Here is a 15676-nt window from a genome sequence, read left to right as displayed (position 1 = left end):
ACAAGTGCCATATTGATTGCTGGCAGTGACAACAAACGGGCAAAAACACATGGCTGTTTTTGTAGTGCTGGGGAGATGCTGGCACTCTGTCAATTGACCCACTCAAGATGCCAGTTTAGGGGGTTTGTCATAGACTCCCTAATAAGCCATGTTGTCTTGCTGGGAAATACACATTATGTTTGTTGTAGTCATTCTTGTGACGATCAAGAGAAGCTAAAGATTTTACTTAATGGGATCATGACAGCATGTAGGAGGATTTTGTAGTTCCTAAGAGCCTTTTTCCTCAGAATGACATGATCTGTATTTGACCTATACACACAGGTGATTTAAACATTCCATATACAGTCACCGTACATGCAGCATAACTTTTGCTTTTTGCAGGTTCACTGTTTGCATGTACAGATCATGCATAATGCTTCGGGAGGGGGAGAGTATCGATTGTCCACACATGTAACATCTGTATAGTTTGGACATGCATATAGATTAGGCATACATGTAACATCCTACTCGCCCTACTAATTCTAAACATTATCCTAACTTGCCAAAATATTTCTAGCAATTAAGCAATAACAAGATTAGAATTCCTCAGCATGGTTGCAGAGCAATACCACGTGTCCTAGCAGCAAACAAAGATAACTGACAGGTTTTTTTATGCTACATTTGAAAATTTAAGAGCTTGTCCAGATATTTTTCATTTTGGCAAGTATGTGGTGGTCCCAGCCAGTCCATACTGCTGACCCTGACACAAGCCAGACCGGCGTGGGCTTTGCAGCACAGCTTCCGTTGGGTGGATCATGAATGTATTTCAGTGTGCAGATTGTACAGCAGTGCTGGAGTAGGACTACAGGGAGCCACTGTCTGGATGACAGGCAAAAGCCTGTCCAAACCATTGTTAATCAAGTATGACTTTATTAAGGCTTTAAAAAAATAACAGCCACGAGTTTTCCACTACACGAGTACAAGGCAAGTAATTAATGTCGTGGACAATAAAACCACTGGCCACAATTCAAAGAGCAGCAAAACTAGTGCCATACATCAGTGGAACTTAGTACTTGCATTGCTTCTGACGGTTTATAGTACAATATAGAGATGTGCTCAAGGATGGTTGCACATTTAGGGCCTTCTGTTATAGTCCATTGCCAGGTTATTGCAGATATTGTGCTTTTAATGTGTTGTCTACTACCTTAGTAATCTACTTTCTGCATGATTTATGGTATATCTCGCCTGAGACAGCTTGTAGTTTGCATTGTTTTCTAATTCTAATCCTAATCCTATTGGATTAGAGGGTTTATGCTGTTAGATTGTATTGTTTTTATTTTCTCTTTGAGTCTCAGGGAGTAGCCAAAATAAATTCTATAAATAAATTCTATCATGGCTCCCTCCCTTACCTATGCTGAAAAGACCAAACATCACTCTTGCTCTCCTTTTTAGACCCACTGGCACTAACGGAAACGTGAAAGAGTCAGGGCTCTGCTCCTTCCCCTAAACTCTCTCACTACGTGGTTCTCTTGCCCTCTGCTTTCTCCACTAGACTACCCCCATGTCTCCAGTTAGTAGTGGGTACTAACCCTAACCCAACCATGCCTATCTTTGACATTAGCCCTGGATATGCTGTTCCAAGACAGAAATCTAACCGTTCCATCTTAAGCAGAGTTACATCCTTCTCAGTCCATTGAAGCAATGGGTTTAGAAGGATATCACTTTTTAGGATTGCATTGAAAAAGCCCTGCTCAGTATACCCAAAGCTTTCGAACACACCTAAAGAAGTTTGCTCGTCTCTGGCTGTTGCAATTGCCACTTAGAAATTAAAATGTTTATCGAGGAGTTCACCCCCCGTTTAGCTACGGTTCCAAGTGTTACCACAGCCCTCAACCTCTGGCAGCTCCTGGAGAAGGCTGAACACCCTTATTTTGCTTGGGTTCTCAGTCTGGAGGATTTTGCACACGAATGGTCAGACACTCAAACACAAGACTTGTACAAACCGATGTTTTATTAACTCAGAGGAGTGTATGCAAATAGCAGGAACCACTCCCTTTAAGGCACAAACAAGAGGCATTAAAACAACAAACAGCTAGTCCGAATCCACACTCATTCACCATCTGCTTATCTTGCGCAGTCGTGGCAATCTGCTACCATGCTGTGCATCATCACATTCACCCTTCCAGTGCGTCTTCATGGCGCAATCATTTCTCTACACGCTACTGAGTAAAGCGTTACAGTGGGCGGTTCCATCCTCTGCCGTCAGACTTGACGGCGCACATCACTTCCCTTTTTTTTTTTAAAAAAAAAAAAGGTCAATTTTCCGGTATACCAATATTCCGACTTTTAAGAAATGGCAATGTACCCTCCCCCTCATCTTTGATTGGCTGATTTTTTGCTCGTCACAGACCACTTTCTAACAATTGGCTGGTTGGTATGGCGGGCAAATTTGAAATTAGATTGTCACATTAAAGGCATTGTTCGGAAATTCTGCTGCTCAGAGTGGTTTTCTGCTTTTAGTAGTTAACAACATGGATGCTCAGAGTGTGATATTTGTGATGATGGCTCAGATTGTGGTTGGCATGCTTCGCAGCACAGCCACGCGACACCATGAGATGATGCGTTCTGTCTTTCGCACATGGTAGAATCTCCCACCAGCGTCCTAAGCTTTCAGGAATATATTTGTTTTCTGCACCTGCCGTTTACTGGAGACGATCGTTGTGGGAAATACAGGATTGCTCGGCTTGGCTCCTTGCGCTCTTAAAAATGGCGGGACACAGTAGGGAAACGGTCCTCGTGCGACATGAACATGCTCCAATGACCGTTTCTTTTTCCACACAAACTGCTGCTCACTACAGTTGGTTTACCGCTATACCGACCTTTCTGCACTGTGCAAAAAAAAAAAAAAAAGGTGGAGAGAAAACGGATTTCCACCATTATCATGTGGTTTGGAAGGAAGGCGCAATTTTGGCGCAGTGATGGCGGGGAACACGCTGAATGGGAAAGCGTGTGAGTATCTGCATGAACAGCGCACCGCTTGCAAAAAAGGCTCGGAAACAAAAAGGAAGTGTGGATTCGGCCCTAGACTACTCTTTACTACAACTGACGGACTAAAAACATAAACTTGCTAACTTGCATTTCTGAAGAGGCTTGAGGCTCATACTCACAAATCCATAACCCATGCCAGGCAGGTAGTCATCTCAGGCCTAACCTGGAGCAAAGTCTCTCACATGCTAACACATGTTCACGAACATCTCTATGAGTGTGTGTGGCGTAGTTCTGCGTCTCGTGAACAGTGAGGAGCCATCCTTTTCTAAGATTGCCAGCCAATCAGAGGCACCTTGTAATCAGCGTTGCTGGGCTGAGAAGGCATACCTCCCTTGTCTCTCAATGACACCAGCTCCAGGTGTATTTAATTACTGAGCTGCACATTCCACTCCTAGGGTGTCAGGCCAAACTGGGCCTGTAAGAACTTAGAAACTTAAACCAATATAGGCAAATGGGCTCACCATGGCTCCGCTAGACAATGTTATGTTACAAGTCAGAACATCAACGGCAATCTGCATTTTCAATGTGTAAACTAATAATTTCTAATATCATTGCAAGGAATTTTAAAGTCCGATCAACTGCACGCCACAACTTCAGTACTGTTCTGGTCACATCTTTGAAAATCTGTAAGATATTTAGGGCATGTTTCATTTCAATACAGGCATGATATGGCCCATTACTTTTTACACCTGGCAAGACTTCTTTGAAGATGAGGGAGTTCTGTTCTACTGTTACAAGGACCCCTTCAGAAGTTTAATGCTGAGATTGTAGCTGGGTTTTGTACATGCAGTGCACAGAACAAAGAAGTACTTTGTTGCGGAATTTTAACACCACCAGTCTTTTATACTAATAAAACCATAGTCTACCTTCCTGGTGTTATGATTTTTCCCCCTCCTCATTGTAAGAACCTGAGAACAGCTGGATTAGATCAAGGATCCATCTAATCTAGTATCATGCAATTGCCCAATGAGATACCCCCAAGGATCCCATGAGCAGAGCATATGGGCATCTGGCCTTCTGCTGCTGATGCCACGCAACATCTGGTGCTCTGAGGTACTCATGCAGGTTTACTTTAGCCATCATGACTAAGGGTCATGTTAGATGTGCAGGTTTTTAAAAAGTTGGATCTGGGTTCTCTAGACCCAGTTCAGATTCCCTGCAGCCACACAGCAGCTTTGGAGAGTAGCTGTTAAAAAAATAAAAAGGAAAACCCAAACAGCCTCAAAATGCCTCTGCAGAGGGAGGAGGAGCTCCCCCTGCAAGCTTTTTCCCAGTGTCAAAATAGCAAGAGGAGTCCCCCTCCCCGTTTTTTTCTGTTCCACGTGGAGTATTCTGTGCAAGCAGAACAGTAAAAACGTGGAAAAAACGCCTCACTTTTACAATCTAAGCAGAAATGTGCCCATTGCTCAAGGGACTGGAAATCTCCCATGCAGAACACTTTGTCTGTGATATGTAGATATTACCTTTGTTCATTTCCATAGCACATTAAAAATGTCAAGGCAGACTGGTTTTGGAGAGCTCTGCCTTGATTTTCACTGGCAGCTTCTTGCTACAAGAGCTACCACCCATTTACTCTGTTTAATATCACTGAGACCTGGCCCTGGCTGAGCTGCCCGACACCACTGGATGTGGCGCCAAACGCAGATAGATTTTGAGAATACAGCGGGTATTCTGCCATGAGAGCTTATACCCTAATGCAAACTAATAACATGGTACTTAGTATTTACATCTAATGTGTCTGTCTGGATAGCCAGGCACTTAAAATTGCACAATGATGCTATTCTTTAGCTATTAAAATAGAGAAGACAATATTTATAGTAACTACTGTTCAAAAAGAATGCTTAGCTCTCTGTGGCTCACATCTTTTTCAGCAGGTTCCAAAAGGGCCCTGACACATTATAGGGACACAAGAAACAGATGCATTAAAGAGTTTTCCCCACACAGATTTTTATAGTCCCAGGCAGTCAGACAGGCTGTCTTTGTAAATTGTAAGACACTGATCTTGTCAGGATAATATTCAGCACATGCTGTCTGCATGTAGTGGAGACAAGACTGAACAACCTTCAGCCGTCTTTTTGAATAGAAATAGTAGCTTCCTTTGCTTTGAATAAGACACATACATAACCTCGATGCAATTCTAACCTAACTGATCAAAATTCTGATTGCCTTTGGTTGTGGTCATAGGTGTGTGTGTGTGTCAAACTAGAATTAAATGTGACTAATTTATGACTCAGTCTTAGTGGAATTTAAGTAGAACTAAATTTATTTGGATTGGGGCTTCACTGTTTTATCCATCCATATGTTTGTATTACCATGGAGGGTAGCTAGGATATTTGACCCTCTTCAAAGAACTACAATCTATACAAGAACTACCTAGAGGATGTATGTGATGTTGGAGGTCAAGCCACTACCCTTTATGGGGACTTAGATTGTGTGTGTGTCAGGTTCTACTGTCGGTGCCATAGTACCTGACTTCAACTCTGGAAAGCCATAAGGGATGATGCAGTGCCTCGCTCCATGGAAGGAGGGGGGTATATCTCACCCTCGCTCCCTCTCAACCCACACGCTGACTCCCAGCTGCTTCCTCCTGCTTCCAGCTTCCCAAAGCCTTTAACCACCTCATCTCCTCCTTGCTTGTAGTTCTTTCCCTCCTTCCTTCCTTCCTTCCTTTCTCTCACTCTTCTTCCTTCCATCTCTCTCCCTCTCTCCTCCTCCATGCTCCTAACTCACCACCATGCTCCTTCCTCCCTCCCTTCCTTCCTTTATATCTCTCTTCCCATCCTCAACTCCACCTGCCAACCACACCCTCCCAGCCCTCTAGCCAGGGCCTTGGCTGTCTTAGGCAGCCACGCCTGTGGTTGCTTTGCTGGCTGCTCTGAGCAGCCACACCTGCGCCTCCTTTGCTGGCTGCCAGGCCTTTTCTATTAATCACCTCAGGCAGCCCCACCTATGGCTTTTTTGCTCCTAGCCTCTCCTTTCCAGCCTCCTCTAGCCTGCCTGCTGGTTGAGGTGTGGCCCAGGGCTGCCGTTGCTGTCCTTCAGCTACTGCTTCACTTCCTTTATATCTCTCTTCCCATCCTCAGCTCCACCTGCCAACTACTGCTGGTGAGCTCCACCTGCCAACTACTGCTGGTGAGTTTGCTGGTGATCTTGCTGTCTTATCTTCTCTGATGCCTGTGCCCTCTCCCTCCTGGCTTGGGCTCCTAGCCTCCCACCAGAGCGTCAGGCTGGCTGGCTTCCACCTGCCCCATTTGACTCTCTGGGGCTTGGGTGTTTCCTTTTCTGTGTTGCTGGGCGTGGCAGGGTCTTAGTGCCTGCCTGGGCATCTGAGCAGTGGTTATCTGGCTGTCTCTCCTCCCCTTCTTCTGTTAAGTCTGGGGGCAGAGCCTCAGACCCTGGACAGTGTGTACAAAGCTGGGGAACTACATAAAATAAGACTTCTAGTATACAGTTCCTCCTTGACTGAGAACAAGCAGACTTTTCCCTCTTGTTTCAGCAGCAAGGTCAGGTCAGGAGAAAGAGTTTACCTCAGAGTAACTCTGCCAACTGAGTTGGGAAATCCCTGCAAATTTGGTGGTGGTGCCTGGGGAAGACAAAATTTTAGAAGCAGAGGGACCTCAGTGGAGATGTGATGACACATGGAGTCAGCCCTCTGAAGTTGCCATTTCCTCCAAAAAATCCTGAACTCTGTGGTCTAGTGATCAGCTGTAACTGTGGGAGAACTCCGTGCTTCACCTTCAGGTTGGTTAGCTTACCTCAGAGACAGGTTACTAAAGCAAAATGACATGCACAATTTGTAAGTGAAGGTCTTTCCCAGTGGCAACTACCACAGAAAATTTCTCCTCGGTGACACCTTCCCTGGAAATTTTTAATTTATCCTCCAGGCCTGGAGTTTTTTCTACAACAGGTTGTCTGTGCTGCCATAAATCCCTTCCTGTTCTTGTCTTCTTACCACAACTTCTATAACCAGATTTGTTTGGCCTCGGCCAGTCATAAATCTGCCTCATCAATCTTATTTCTGTTGTTGCACAGATGTAAAGAAAGATTTTATCTCAGCACTACTGCTACATGCTCCCTTACAATTGAGTTTAGGATTACCAACTTCCTGAAGTTCTCCCACACCTATTTAACTATCTGTGTCAAATCTATTTGGCACTGGTTTCCCCAGCACTGTATTATCTAAAAGCAAAAGCCATTATAGTACTTTTTATAAAGACCAAACCAAAATTACGGTTATAATCCTGGGAGAACTTCAGGACTACAGAGACTATAGAGATCAGTTCCCTTGGAGGAAATGTTAGCTTCCGAAGGCTGACCATGGCACCACATCCATACCATCCTTCCTCCCCTCCCCAAATTCTGCCCTTCCTTGGCACCACCCCCAAATCTCCAGAAATTTCCCAAGCTGGATTTGACAACCCCAATTGGGAGAGAGGCCTAGCTGATAACCAGGCCTCTGCCTTATAGCCTCCCACAGATACATTTTAGACTACAGTTGCAAACATAGTTAATTTATTGTCGAAGGCTTTCACGGCCGGAGAACGATGGTTGTTGTGGGTTTTCCGGGCTGTATTGCCGTGGTCTTGGCATTGTAGTTCCTGACGTTTCGCCAGCAGCTGTGGCTGGCATCTTCAGAGGTGTAGCACCAAAAGACAGAGATCTCTCACTGAGATTACATTTTGGTGCTACACCTCTGAAGATGCCAGCCACAGCTGCTGGCGAAACGTCAGGAACTACAATGCCAAGACCACGGCAATACAGCCCGGAAAACCCACAACAACCATAGTTAATTTACTTTACAAGTACAAGGTATGATGCACTTTGATGCTTTAACAATCACTTAACCCTCAAATTATCACATGGGGTTTTTTTTCACATGTTGAGTTTCAGGATCATCTTATATTACTTCTTTTTTAAAAATGGAAACTTTAAACAAAATATCCAGAATTCTGGTGCACTATGTGTCAGGGACAAGGATCAAGAGTGTGCACAGGAACTCAAGTAAAGGCTCAAGGCAAATTAACACAGTTGTCCTTACTCTGAGCAGCTCTAAATTGATCACTAACGGCTGTAGTTCCTATAGCACCTGCTCATACATTTTCTGTGAAAACACTGGAGGTAGCCAAGAGAGGGAAGCAATGGGAAAGGTAGCAGTAACAAGACAGAAATCCTAGTAAATCATACCTAGATTTTGTGCTCATTGTTCATGTTGACTGATGGCATTAAGTAGGTAAGTCATAGATGCCATGGGAAGGACACATTACAAGCTGAGGTTGGGCAGAAAGTAGAAAAGTGATACCATACAAATATTTTGGGAAGGAGTTACAGATACAGGGCAACAAGCAAGAATGGCCAAATTGATCTAAAGGAGGAGAAGGCCTTCAGGTGGCAGAGCTGAAGATACAAAGATTAAAGAAAGGAAGATAACAAGATACAACTGCAGAAAGATAGAATGGAGAGTAATAAAGAGCTTGCAATAAAAGGGTTTAAGGGAAGGGTGTCACTAGGCCAAAGTGATTCTATTAGTCATTTTGGCAGCTGTGTTTTGAATAAAGGGGACTGGGGGGGGCAGGTAAGAAGAATGAAGCAATAGTTATGCTGAGAGATGACTAGAGAGATAACTAAGGAAACAGAAATGAAGGAATGTTTGTAGCAGTTGCCAGGATCTCAGATGTAATAAGAGAAATGTAGAGTGAACAGGACTTTGAGCTAATGCAGAAAACCTTGCCTTCTGATTCTGTCCTGAACTTGAATGGCATCTGGATTGGATTTTTTAATGGCTTATGTCCTACATCCTGTTGTGGTTTACCTGTGCAAATTCCATGAAATTCTAATCACAGATGAACATGATCCAGCCAACTGTTGATTTCAAAGGAAGAACATTCTTAATTCTCCTACTCAAGCCGTTAGGTCAGATCCAAAGTAATGTTTCCACAGGCACAAGGATTTCTGCACATGCAGCGCAATTTCTTTCTCCTCCCAAGGTAAACCAAAATGCCCCCCAAATCTTGCTTCATGGGTTCTCCTCTCCTCCAAGAATAGGATTTGGGGAGGCATTTCACACTGAGGCAGGAAAATGATGCTCCATGAGTAGAAATGCTAGCTGGTGGAAACATCTGATCTGGGTGCAAGCCATTGGGCCTAGTGTTTACCTTTGACAGAAACATGCCTTATACATTTTAACCTCACTAAACACTGAAGAAATATATTCTCACTTACATTGCTTCAACTTGGACTAATTCAAATATTAGAGCAAAAACAGAGAAAGAACGTAAGATTTTTGTTTTAGATTCCAGCAGTTTCACATAGCAATTACATTTAAAACCATTTCTTATTTCTTGTGTAATTTCCTCAGTTTTTATATACAACTATTAAAAATATAGAAGTCTGATTAGTATCATTATATACTATGTATTTCTACATTTCAAAGCTGCTTTTTATTTATTCCATCATTTTATCCCTGCCTTGCGTTTCAAAATGCGGATTATCCTGTTTCACAGGAATGGAAATTTTGCATGGGATCCTTGGCTCACAATCTATTATCGACACCTCTACTGCCAACAAAACCAACCCCCTTCCAGCTATTTTCATCTTTTTATTTTTGAGACCAGCCTTTACATCATAGCTATTTTTTTATGTAGTACAATATGCTCCCCTTTCCCCCTCCAAGCGGGCACGAAGCTTCAGGGAGGAACAGCAAGGACAATGTGAGCATAGCTCATTGTTAATGGCAAGGCAAAGGAACATGTTAAAATAAATCTTTGATAAAAGCTCTTGAGTGCCATTTCCATTTTGAGGTAAACATTTTTCTAGGTGAAAAAAGGAAGTTGTTCCTGGAAAAAAACAGGTGTGTGTGGGTGGGGGGTGGAGGATGAAATATATATGGCTACTTGAATTACGGGGCTAAGAGATCCTAGCCACATACCTATTGTGATAGCTGTTTTAAAAGGCTACAGGGAGTGCTATTATTTCCTCTGTTCAAGCTATGACTGCCTATGCCTGTATGTTTCTATATGCCTTTTTGAAGAGGGCAGTCTTTTCTCTTGTTCTGCAGTGCTTCGTTTGTTCTCTCCAGATCTACCCATGTTACAACCCAGGTAGGATCTCTCTCTCGCCAGCTGGCTTTCTGCCTTCTCCTTTCCTCCCTCACACTGGGTTTGATGAGCTATTCTGTCCTCCCAAGCAGACACTCTTGCCACAAGTTCCACTTCTTTCAGAGTCTACTACATACAGTGGCTAAAGAAACTTTCCAACCAAGTAGACAGTGCCTCACTCTCCAACTGGCTTGAAATTTCCCTTGTATCTTGGACTCCAAAATGAGCAGGAAAGGATTAGAGGAGTCCAACCCAAATGGTTATCAGGAATCCACACAATGAAGGACTGGATTCTGTCTGAGTTTCTATCGGAAAAGGGTGGTTCAGAACTTCTTCAGCATAAGAAATGGCGAGATGTCTCAGCTTCATGAAGATTCAGTATGGGGAATAAAAGCAACAGACAAATATCTGAAGATTTCCTTCTGCCATGGTGGTAGGAAATAGGTTCCAGAACAAGATGGAGCTGAGTGTTCTCCTGGAATTACAACTGATCTCCTTGGAGGGAATGGAAGCTTTGGAAGGTGGACTCTGTGATATCTCGTCCCCCCCCAAACTCTCTCCACTCTCCAAACCTCACTCCCAAATCTCCAGGAATTTCTCAAGACAGAACTGGAAAACTTAGGTAAAAGGTTCTTTGCAAGGCCCAACAGGTACTATCTTAGCGCTGTTACAGTATTAATTTCTGTTTCAGTAAAATAATGAATTGGAGGTCTCTCCTCACAAAAGATGGGTTTTAAGTTTTTTATAGGGGATGATACTAAGCACTTCTCGCCAGTGGGATTCTGAAGCATTCTGTGTACTTTGGCCACCTAGGTTACCTTTGGTTTCCTCCATCTTTCTTCACACACAAAATATGCAGTTTAGCTGAGGAGACAAAATGGAGCCCTTGATTCTACTTCCGGAACACATTAGTCCAGTTCTCATAAATCATCTTATGCTGGTTTATCTTTCTATGCCAAATCTATTCAGCACTGGTTTCCTCAGTGTTGTATTATCTAAAAACAAAAGCCGTTGTAATACCTTTTATTAAGACCAAACTGAAATTACACAATACGGTGTACAGGCTAGATCTTTCAGGCTGTGATCTCAAAGGCCTTGTCTGCATCCTGAAAAGAATACTGTGTGCTGGCTTTACAAGGTGTGTCTAGTATTAAGTTTCACTTCTGGCTTTCTGGGAAGAAGAAAAAAAAATAGTTTCAGGTAGATAGCTGTGTTGGTCTGTGGTAGAAGAGCAAGATTCAGGTCCCTTGGTCTGACGAAGGGAGTTTTGACTCTCAAAAGCTCACACCTTGGAAATCTCGTTGGGTCTCTAAGGTGCTACTGGACTCTAACCTTGCTAAAAAAAATTGTTATCCAACTAATAGAAGTTATCTATTTGAAATCTTAAAAATCAGTAGTACTTGTTGTGTTCTCTCTCTCTCTATTTTCTAATCCAGAGAATGGAAATTTTGGCTTGCCGTTTCACTCCAATCTTACATGTATAAGTGGGTGTTACTGATTTTTTTGATAAGACTGAATTCCAGTTTCCAAGTAAGGACATTTAGGGTAGCAGCTTTGGTCTGATTCCTTATTAGGCTCCTGAATGAATTCTATAATATTGCTTAATGTGAGCAGTATCATTCTTGCAACAAAAGCTGCAGAAACATAACCAGATAAGACAACTTCGTGCCTGCTTGCACTCCCTGGATGTTTCAGTCTTCACCCTCTAACCTAACTTGCCAGTTTTGCTCAGCCCTGATTCGTTGTAGTAATGGTTCTTTAAGATTTATTTGGATTTTGTTGCATTGTCTTTGCATTTTGCTCTTTAAATACTGTTTCCCCCTTCAGTGATTTTCTTTCCGCCTATACCATTCCTAGCCAAAAAGCGCTTTTGGCCCAAATAAGCAAACCTGAAAGTCAAGTTAGATCTTCTTCTGTTGACAATTTTACATTTCATTTCTGGTATTTTGTTCAGCCTGTCCCTATGCATGTTGACTACAAAGGAAAATTTCTCACTTTATTCAGTAGGACAGATTTGTGGCATTGGGGTTTTCTAATTCCTTTATTTTACATTTTGCTCTTTATGTGTTGACCCTCCCATGTACACCTACACACACACTTGTTTGAAGTATTCCTGGAATTGAAGGGCCATGGCTCAGTTAGAAAGCCTGTACTTTGAATATAGTATTAGGTTCAGTACCTAGTACTAAAGCATCTTAGGAGATAGATGCTGAGAAGGACCTTTCTCTGCCTAACACTTGAGAGAGTTATTGTGAAGCAGAGTAGACCGTACTGAGCTAAACGGACCAGTGGCCTGATTTTGTATAGGGCAGCTTAATATGTTAATATTTATTAGTTTATTTATATATGTATAGCCCGTTTCAGACCTTGACAAATTTTCTTGGGCTCAAGGAGCCAACCCAAAGACTTTATAGGTGCCAAATCATTCAGGTTTTGTATTTTAATGACCATCTTTTCTGATTATTGCTACCACAAAATCTGTTCTTAACAGTTTCTAATAATTTTATTGAAGCTATGACAAATACGTTGTGTTATATTAATAAATGTAGGAGCAATCCTGGTTGTTGTCATCACCACAGTAAAAAGCTAACCTCTAACTCTACCGAACTTCTCCACAGTTTCTCAGAATTACATCATTGCTTTACAAAGTTTCATTTAATTGAATCATAGAAGCAGTATTAGGCCTGACACTAGCCAGTGGGCAAATCCCCGCACCCTTCATCCCTCAACCTCAAGAAATTAGGAAGCAGGGGAGAAATGGCCTTCATAATTATGCTCTAGGAATTTCCTCCCGTGTTTATGGTTCTCAGCGAAAAGGTCAGAAGAAATTCTTAGAGTGCACCTAGAAACGTCACATCCTCTCTCAACACCACCTTCCCACAGTCACTGTCCTCAAAATATATTTGCCAAGGTAGTGCTGGCAACCCTAAGCAGTATAGAAGGCAACTGGTTGAGAAATGAGTTCACCCATCATCACTGCATTGCATAAAGTTAAGTTTATATGCAAACAATGACAAGAACTTCTTGCAAGTATTCTGATAGATAAACTTTGAGTTGGATTCAGCCAGCTTTTTTTGCTCAATCTTGGTTAGGCATGGGCACGAATAAAAAAAAACCCTGAACCATGTGATTAGTGGTTCGTCACATTCCACGAACCACAAATTTCCATGAACTTTCCCTAGTTCACAAATCAGTTCGTGGTTCGTGGAATTTTGAACACCCTGCGCCGGCTGCTGAAGCCGGCTCGGGGTGTTTTAAACTGACAGCCCCCTTCTCCTGTCGGAAGCAGCAGGAGAAGGCTGTCAGTTTCAAAACACCCCATGCTGGCTTCATCCGATTAGGTGAAGCCAGCCCAGGGTGTTCGAAAATTGCAGCCTTCTCCCTTCACTTGCAAGAGGAAGGCTGTCACTTTCAAGACACCCCACACCGGCTTCATCCAATTGGGTTGTAACGAGTCAGTTCCCGTGTCTAAAACCAAGTTTCAACTTGCCAAGAGAAAGATGGATCTCTCTCCGGGGAAGCAGAAAACAGTTAGTTAGAACAGATAAGTTCTTTGAACCAGCTGTTTATCAGTACATTTATTTATATAGGGTTCAATATTGCTTTGCAACTCCTTATCAAACACACAGACACCAATCTAGAGTTTATTTCACTTTATTGAAAATACACCCTAGTTTTTTAATGAAGCAAGCAATCAAATTATAAATGGCTATTAATATGAATCCTATAACAATAGAACATAGAAAGGCAATAAGAAATAAGTTCACTAACATTTCTCAATAAATCCTAAGTTTACATTGCTCAAAGTTTCTATGAAATACATAGGTAGAAATAGTTTCTCACCTAGATTCTCCCAAGAGATTTCTTCCATCAGTACCCTGCTTATTCTTTCTGTGTTTGCAATTATATACCTAATCATATGTAAATATTTAGGGTCTATTCACATGATAGCACAAACAAATATTGATTGGTTTGACACTTCACTGAATATTCATAATTTCATAGTACAGCCTTCCAATTAGTTAAAAAATTATGTCATAATCTGAACTGCACAACAAAACTACAAATCTCTAACAAGTGTCAGGAAAAGTTAAGTTGGACGATCACCATTGGTTGAATCTCTGATAGAGGAACATCAATCTCAGTAGAGTCCACTATTTTAATTAATTGTCAAAGGATGAAAGCACACCTGTTGAATTACCTTATACATAGAAAAAATACACTGAAAGTTCATGTAAAGTTTAAAAGTTCATCTAGAGAGTATAGAAGTTAGGCCTAGTATTGTTCAGTATTGATTATTGGCATATGATCTTAATCTATATTGGCATAACAGGGTGAAGCTAGCGGGGAGCGTTTGAAACAGGCAGCCCCCTTCTCCTGCTGCTCACGGGTGGCAGGAGAAGGGAGCTGTCACTTTCACACACCCTGTGCTGCCTTCAGCCGATTGGCTGAACCCGGCGTGGGGTATGTGAAAGTGATAGCTCCCTTCTTCTGCCACTCATGGGTGGCAGGAGAAGGAGGCCGTCTGTTTCACACACCCCGCACCGCCTTCAGCCGAGGGTGTGTGAAACAGACAGTCCCCCGGTCACGACTCTCACGAACCAGGCAAAAAAAGTCATGGAGTTTGTGGGAAATGCAGCCCCACGAATCGTGTTTTCATGAACTACGAACTGGCCCGGTTCATGCACTTTTTTGGTCCGTATTAGGATTCGTGCCCAGCTCTAGTCTTGGCCAGCTCCTTCCCTATTTATAGCTCTCATTCCACATGGCTTTTGTTTGTGTAGGTCCTGTGATCCCAAACATATCCCTTTTGGTGGTCAAAGGGGACCCTTTCCTCCCTTTTTCAACAGAAGAAAAGCTGGTTGGATCCAACCCTTTGTACTTCCACTGATAAATGTTGAGTGTTACTGAACACAAATCACTGCTGAAAAAACTAAGTTCCACAATGAAATTTCTGGACTCCATCACACAACTTGGCACCTGGGATTTGTCAGCCCTGCCCTGTTTTTTCTTCCCAATCGGTACTGAAAGCAGTTTACAACATAGGTCCCCCCTCCTCCATTTTATCCTCACTATACAACCCTGTGGGGTAGGTTAATTTGAAAGAGAGTGAGTGATTGAAGGTCACCCAAAAAGCTTCAGTGGTGCAGTAGGGATTGAAACATTTCCCTAGTCTTACACTCTAACCACTTTATCACGCTGGATCATATTTAAAGCATTCCTGGATGTTGTCATATACAGCCTGGGAATGGAATTCAGTCATTTTTACGTCCTTAAAACCAGAGATGTGGTATTGCCAATTTTCTGCAGTGCCTTAGTCCTATGGAAAATTTTCCATTTCTGAAGTTTCATTGTTAAATAAAACTAATAATGATATCGTAGAAGCTTGACAGTTTCAAAGTTGTAATTTGTTTTTTTTCTAGGTTATTATTCCTAGCAATTGTATGGGAAAGTATATATAACATTATTGATTTTTAAATAGGGGGCAATGGAACACAATACAACCACAAATATATATAATAATCCAGATAAAAAAATTCACTTGACTGGCTAGA

The 15676-nt window shown here is 42.3% G+C and overlaps 1 protein-coding gene across 5 annotated transcripts in view; it reads left to right on the top strand.

The window, feature by feature from the left end:
- VSNL1 (visinin like 1) overlaps positions 1–15676 on the top strand; it is a 130359-nt gene that overhangs the window by 15295 nt on the left and 99388 nt on the right. The window contains exon 1 of one of the 5 annotated variants that reach the window (XM_054992385.1): positions 6112–6132. The exons of 3 other annotated variants lie outside the window; for them this stretch is intronic. The gene's annotated coding sequence lies outside the window, so the exon portion shown is untranslated. Of the gene's footprint in view, positions 1–6111; positions 6160–15676 lie in introns of those variants that run through there. One more of the 5 variants, XM_054992367.1, reaches the window with a different exon arrangement.

This window comes from Eublepharis macularius, chromosome 1, assembly GCF_028583425.1.
Source record: "Eublepharis macularius isolate TG4126 chromosome 1, MPM_Emac_v1.0, whole genome shotgun sequence".
In the NCBI taxonomy this organism is placed as follows: Eukaryota; Metazoa; Chordata; class Lepidosauria; order Squamata; family Eublepharidae; genus Eublepharis; species Eublepharis macularius.
Note: the sequence above shows the minus strand (reverse complement) of the source record. Positions and strands in the feature narration are given on the sequence as shown.